Below are 8,221 nucleotides of genomic sequence, written 5' to 3' on the forward strand. Positions count from 1 at the left end.
CATTTGAATCATTTCAAAATTACTCCAAATTTTATATGTAAACTTGAAAAACTTTGAATACCAAAGTTGATCCTTATAAAATAATCTTCAACGTTGCTTTTTACCTCAACCCCAAATTCCACATGGATTTTGAATTAGACAAAAGGGGCAAAAATGACTTTTGTGATTTGAATTGAATTTGAATTCAAATTTGATTTGTTTACCTTTTGCTTTAACTTTGATTTTTGACCAGTAACATGGCCCATTAGGGTTATTTGAGTCAAATGACACATGGCCTCATATGATCACATGAAATTTGACCCTTGTGGTCATGATCTATATTTAGGGTTTTTGAAACACATTACATGAAATAACAACATTATGAAATAAACCTTATTTAGTGAATGCATTCAAAACTTTATACTATATGAATGCTTTGCAATACACATGATGACATGTCAAATTTTAGTGCAAGGTCAAAATATCAGAGGTGTTACAACCCTTCCCCCTTAACGAAATCTCGTCCCAAGATTTAAAACTTAAGGCTAAGTAATGGAAAAGGAAATGTGTCAAACTAACACATTAGAACTTTATTCAAAAAGGCGAGTGAGGGGGTTTTCCATTCTGTTGACAAACGAGACAAGTTATAATATAGACAAGGTATTGCAACTAGATAGAAGCGAAGAAGTTAGGAAAATTCTCTTCTAAGTAATCCTCGGACTCCCAAGTAGCTTCATCTTCAGTGTGTTGATTCCATTGTACTTTGTAGAACTTGATCGTACGTCTCCGAGTGACTCGATCTTTTTGATCTAAGACTCTAATGGGGTACTCGACATAAGTCAAATCAGGTTCCTAGTTCTACATCACCAAAGTCGATCTCTTGGTCAGGTACTTGAAGGCACTTCTTTAACTGAGATACATGGAAGATATCATGCACCGCTGACATGTGATCTGGTAGCATGATGCGATAGGTGACTGGTCCACATCGTTGTTGGATTTGAAAAGGACCTACATAATAGGGTGCCAACTTTCCCTGAATCCCAAAACGATGAACTCCTTTCATCGGTGATACCTTGAGGTAGACATAATCTCCCACTTTGAATTCTAGCGGTCGTCTCCTCTTATTAGCATAGCTTTTCTATCAGGATTGAGCTATCTTCATATTAGCTTGTATGAGTTTAACTTTCTCTTTAGCTTCCTTGACCACATCCGGTCCAAAGAACCAACGTTCTCTAGCTTCTGACCAATTTAAAGGTGTTTGGCACCTACGGCCATACAATGCTTTGAATAGTGCCATTTTAATGCTCTCTTGATGGCTATTGTTATATGAGAATTCAGCTAAGGGAAGACATTCATCCCATTTAGCACCAAAGGAAAGGACACATGCTCTTAACATATCTTCAAGAATTTGATTTACCCTTTCAGTCTGTCCGTCTATTTGCGGATGATAAGCACCACTATAGATAAGTTTAGTTCCTAAAGACTCATGTAGACTTTTTCAAAACTTGGATATGAATAATGACCCTCTGTCAGAGACAATGGTCTTGGGTGCCCCATGTAGACTGAAGATTCTATCAAGATAAATCTTTGCATACTGCTCCGCTCGATATTTATCTCTGACTGGTAGGAAATGAGCTATCTTGGTTAGACGATCAACAATAACCCATATGGAATTGTAGCCTGTAGATGTCCTGGGCAATCCCACGATAAGTCCATACAGATATCTTCCCACTTCTAAGATGGAACTGATAAAGAATGTAATGGACCTGCAACCTTCATATGAATCGCTTTGACTCTCTGACAAATATCACACTTGGCTACATATTGAGCTATTTTTATTTTCATTTTGGTCCACCAATATCTCTTTCTCAAATCATGATACATTTTGTTGCTACCCGGATGAATGGAGTATCTTGTAGAATGAGCTTCATCAAGAATCTGCTTTCGTAGCTCTAGATTTTTAGGGACTACCAATCTATCCTTGAACCATACGACATCTGATTCATCAATCTTGAAACATGTTGGTTTTCTAGATTTGACTTTATCCTTAATATGGGCTATGCCCTTACTTTTCTGTTGAGCAGCAATGATCTGATCTTTGATAGTGGACTCAACTACAATATTGGACAGGGAACCTTGTTCTATGATTTATAAATTTAGATGCCCCATCTCTTGACACAATGTTCGCTGCATCGGTTCTACAATCAGGCAATGACAATGACGCTTGCGACTCAGGGCATCGGCAACCACATTAGCCTTGCCCGGATGATAATGCACTTCTAAATCATAATCTTTGATAAGTTCTAACCATCTTCTTTGCCTCATATTCAACGCTGACTGAGTGAAGATGTATTTCAAACTCTTGTGGTCCATATAGATATGACATATATTGCCCAATAAATAATGTCGCCAAATCTTGAGTGAATGGACTACAGTAGCTAATTCAAGATCATGGGTGGGATAATGTTCTTCATGCTTCTTGAGTTGTTTGGAAGCATATGCTATGACTTTGCCTTCTTGCATAAGAACACAACCAATACCAATTCCAGATGCATCACAATAGATATCAAACGGCCTCTCGATATCCGGTTGTGCTAATACTAGTGCAGTTGTCAGCAACTTCTTCAATGTCTAAAAGGCCTCTTCACATTCTGTTGACCATACAAACTTAGTTTGATTTTTCAATAGTCCAGTAATTGGCTTCGCAATTCTAGAGAAGTCAGAGATAAACCAACGGTAATACCCTGCCAACCCTAGGAAACTACGAACTTAATGAACGGTGGTAGGTGCTTTCCAATTAAGGACTTCTTCTACCTTGCTCGGATCAATAGCTATACCTTCAACAGATAGCACATGACCCAGAAATTGTACTTCCTCTAACCAAAATGCATATTTGCTGAATTTGGCATATAGTTGGTGGTCTCTTAACCTTTGTAGAATAATACAGAGATGTTCCACATGTTCCTCTTTGCTCTTAGAATAGATAAGAATGTCGTCTATGAACACCACGACAAACTTATCTAACTCAGGCATGAAAACTGAGTTCATTAGGTACATGAAATAAGCTGGGGCATTGGTTAGTCCAAAAGACATGACTAGATACTCATATAGACCATATCGGGTAGTAAATGCTGTCTTCGGCACATCTTCACGTTTGATCTTAATCTGGTGGTAGCCTGATCTTAGGTCTATCTTCGAAAATACCTTAGCTCCTGCAAGTTGATCAAAAAGCAAATCAATTCAGGGGTAAGGGGTATTTGTTCTTGATGGTGACTTCATTTAATGGCCGATAGTCAACACATAACCTTAAGGTTTGGTCTTTCTTCTTCACGAAGATAGTAGGGCATCCCCTAAGGTGATGAACTAGGGTTGAATGAAACCCTTGTCTAACAACTCTTGTAGTTGCATTTTTAATTCTGCTAGTTCCTTGGGTGACATCCTATATGCTCTTCTGGACACTGGTGCTGTCCCTGGTTTCAGATCAATTCTAAACTCTACTGTCTCGGTCTAGGTGGTAGACCAGGCAGATCATCGGGAAAGACATCCATAAACTCACATACCACTAAAATTTTCTCGACTCCTTCAACAATAGTTGCATAGACTAGTTTCCACTGTACTCTTAGGAAAAGGAAGTTGGATGAGAAGTTGGGTTTTTCTATCGGGTACATTTACCCTTATGGTTCTATGCAGGACATCTATGATAGCCCCGTGCTGAGTTAACCAGTTCATACCAAGGATCACATCTATATCTTGATCCTTTAATATCAGCATATTGGTAGGGAACTCATAACCTCCCAAATCAATAGGTACATGCTGAACTGCCTCCCTTGTATAGATTCATCCCCCAGGCGACTGTATATGATAGGGTTCTTTTGTTTCCCCAATAGCTATCCCATGCTTCACAACAAATGTATGATTGATGAATGTATGGGATGCACCAAAATCAAATAAGGTAATTGCAGGATGCTTAGCAATGGGAAACATACCCATCATAACTGGTTCTCCTTCTGGAATAGATTCCACTTGAGTATAGAATACCCTTCTAGTTTTCTTGTTAGCCTGACCCTTCTGATTGATCTGAGCATTACCCTTATACTGATTCTGAGCGTGATTAATAGGGGCTTTGGGTGCATCAGGATTGTTCTTCCTAGGATACAGGACATTCTTGGGAAAAATGTCCGGGTTTACCACAATTATAACATGGAAAATTGTGATTCTAGGGAGTAGCATTGTGGTTTGCATTATTTGTATTATTCTGCTGCTGTAGTGCTTGATGAGTATAAGACATATTAGTTGCAGGGCGAATAAAGATCTACTGCCTGCTTTGGCCTTGTTGTGGGCGGAATGGTGCACGGCCATGATTCTGAGGATGGTATACGATCTTCTAATGCTTTCCACTCGATGATCCGGAAGCAAATATTTTCTTCTTCTTCGCCTCCTTGTGTCGGCGGTAATTCTCCTCTAAAGCAATAGCAATATTGATTGTCTCGTGGTAAGTTGTGTTACCATAAGTTGCCATCATGGTCTGAAGTTTAGTGTTCAGGCCTCTAAGAAAATGATTCTTTTTCTTCCTGTCAGTATTCACATACTCAATAGCATACTGCGATAGGTGGTTAAAACTGCCCAACATAATACATCACTGGGTGCTCCCCTTGCTTAAGAGCCAAGAACTCTTCTAACTTCATGGTCATCACACCATCTGGAATATAGTGTGCCCTAAAGGCATCCTTAAACTCCCTCTAGTTGATTTGGTGACTAGTGGGTTGTACTGCCACCAAATTGGCCCACCAGGCACCAGCAGCTCCTCGGAGTTGCTGTGCCACAAACCTTGGTTTCTGAACCTCGGTACAGTGAATCAGCTAAAACTTTTGCTCTATTGTCCTAAGCCAATCGTCAGCTTCTAAAGGCTCTTCTACCTTAGAGAACACAGGCAGACGTGTGTCAGTAAAATCCACATAGGTTGACTCGTTGTTTCCATTATTACAACGGCCACGATTAGGGTATGGTGCCTGCTGGTTCTATGCCAACTCCCTTAACAGCCTAGCATTCTTATCATTGCGTTGACGAGTGTGGCTATGGCATCTGCCATAGTCGAGGGCATTGGTGGAGGATTTGGGCACTCATCATCATCATGCGAGCCACTAGCACCAGTTCGGGTGATAGGACGAGGCATCTGTTAGAGAAACATATTTACTTACATTATTCTTTATTGAAAGCATTTAAAAGGTTTCATGCTACAAAGGATCCTTATTTATATTACATGTCTTGTATCCCACAAGACAACCCTGGTTTTCTAGGAAAGCAGTAACGGAACTACTTCTACTCCAAGCTCTCAGTCTTCGGCATCCATGCCCATATCGGATGAAACCTCATCTTTATCTGAGAAGTACACCAACTCCTCAGGATCCTCCTCCTCTTCTTCATTCTCGACTTCTCCTAGAGCTATAATCATTTCTTCATCGGTAACTTCACCATCCCCATGAGGAGGATGAAGTTGAGCATACAATAGGTGGACATTCTCATGAAGAATGGCATTGTCCATCTCTAGGTCTTCTACGTAGAACTCCAACTCATGGACGCATTCATTGGCCGCATCCTCTCATGTCCAGGCTTAATTCCGTAACTCCATGGTCATGGTGATACCCCTTTGCATTTTCGCCAGCTCTTCTTGATCTTTGGCATGAGCTCGACGAAGAGTGTTGAGCTCCTTGTTAAGGTTCTCGACGTTGGCGGGGTTGCTTGAAGATCCTTCCTCTCCTAGGTTCTTGGAACTTCCTTCACCAAGCTCGTGATTTCTTGGTGCCAATTGGTGACGAGGGACTCCATGAGGTCCGGTGGACTTGCGTGCGGTTTTCTTGGTCTTTGCCATAGCCTGTAGGATTTAAGGTAGGACTATAAGAATAGCTTGAGGATAATGGAGGTTAGCAAGAATGGGATTGACATTACTTACCCAACCACTATTAAGGGGAATTATTATGCAATGTGCTCAAGCATGATGCATGAATCGATCTTACGAATCTAAGTATAAAAGATTTATATAATCATAAGTACTAGATTTTTAATACATAGGACAAACCTAAGCATATTATCCGCCACAAACTTTCAAATAAGTCAAGATTGAGTCTAGATCAAAGGTAAGAAGAAAGAAATTGAACTTTCAAAATATCAAGTTTACTTTCTTTGATCCAAATCAATTTGAAGGTTTTTCAAAGTAACCTACAATGATCATAGATGGGAACTACTCTGATACCAGCTGTGGCAGAACCTCCTAAGAAATCGGGCCCACGTGCACCTATCGTTGTCTTAACAGACCTCGAATAGCGTATACGAGTTCCTAACAACTCAACAGGTCTGTCAGGTGTCCTCGGGAAACCCTGAATCATCCACGATTCTCTTTTCAAACAGGATCCCAATCACAGTCATTGTAGATTACAACAGTTTATTCAAATATATACATCAGAGTAAAAGATAGCGGAAGTCTTAAGATAACATAGTTACAAACCAGTTGTTTTCAAACTTACAATACCATAAGTGTCATACAACTATAGTAGCGGGATAATATTACATTAGCTTTATTTATCATACAAACTAGTGCCTTGTCCAAAGGCTATTCATTACTCCTCATCGTTGTTGACTTCAAACACCGACATGCAGCAGGGACCAAAACAAGCCTACGCATGCGACTCACCTGCAATAAGAGTGAACAAACCCTGAGTACAAAAGTACTCAATAAGACTAACCCAACGTAACGGGTGTAAGACTTTAGGGATGCAGGGGTTTAGGACAAGGCAAGGATGTAGCAAAATTCAAAGTCCTTTGCCAAAAGCTTACTATATTTATCCTATTCTCAAATTTTACCCCTAAGTCCTGTTAGTTCATTATCTCAACTAAATATACATTTCCCATATTTCATTCCTTCTCATTCCATTCTTTTTTCTCATATTTTAGTAATTCACCAGTCCTGCATTGCTTCTGTAATGAATCGAGTCTCCATATCCGGGAGCACTGGCAATTCGAATTGATTCAAATCCCAGCTGGGGATTCCTTATCACACGACATATGTAGAACCTAATCTTGCATATATCAACCTCGCTACCGGATTCTCCTATACTAAGTCCGTCTCCACGCCACCCGAGAGCACAGCACACCTCAAATTCGGCCACATTCTAGCCATGAGGGTACACACTACTCCCACCATCTCTCCACTCCCAGTGCGTGGGCATTCATCTTAGTATCGGATTAGCCGAAGTAGGCTTATTGGAGTATGTGACTAGTACTACAAAGTGTCTCAGTTCAGAAGATCTACAATGAGTGGCCTTTAAGCGACATAGTCGGCAACATTACCCAAAATTCAAGATAAGTCACCCGACTAGTCTCTAGTTCATTCAACCTTCTTTCTTTCTTTGGCCAGTATGCCATCTTTGATTGTATCAAAACTTTTACTTTGAAAGCCTACCATAAAGCATACTAAGCAATCTACGCTTTTGTAAATGAAAACATCTTCAAGGATGGTAAACAAGTAACAAGGTAGGTAATGCATCAAGTAAGGTAACATTTGAATTAATCAACTTAATGCAGTAAGTAACATAGGTGATAAACTTTTCAAAGTAACTAAGGTAATGGCTTAATGCATAAACCAGGGGCTTGCCTTCGTTGACAATCACAGGTTCCGGATCAGTACCACAATTATCAAATCCCGTGACAACCTAGGGATTCTTCCAGAACTTGCTCAACTAGAATTGTTTTCATTCTCGGGTTCTACACAAAATGATAACATATGCTTTAACATGATGATAATGTAAACATGATGCTTTCACGGTATATGAAATGTAAAAACACCCGTAAATGATTTTATTTCATGGTACAGTTGCAAGCCAACAAAACCAACTTGCAATCCTACCATCAAGAACCACACATGTGAATTGACCAAATGGATCTTGAAACCCTACTAGTCACAAAACATGACCAAAACAAGATCCAACACTATTCAAGCACTTAGGGTTTGCTTTTATTTATTTTTGAATTAATTTGGAAATAAGCCCAAAAATGAACTTGTTCCAAATGACCTCAAAATTTTATGTAAGCTTCCTCATGATAAATTAGTGTACCAAAACAAATTTCATAATTTTTGGAGTTATACAGTGGCCTACAAAAATCATGGAAATTGCATTTATTAATTAATAGACTGAATATTTGAACATTAAAAATTTATTCAAATTTCAAGTTTCAAATTTTTAAACCA

This window comes from Miscanthus floridulus, chromosome 6, assembly GCF_019320115.1.
Source record: "Miscanthus floridulus cultivar M001 chromosome 6, ASM1932011v1, whole genome shotgun sequence".
Classification (NCBI taxonomy): Eukaryota; Viridiplantae; Streptophyta; class Magnoliopsida; order Poales; family Poaceae; genus Miscanthus; species Miscanthus floridulus.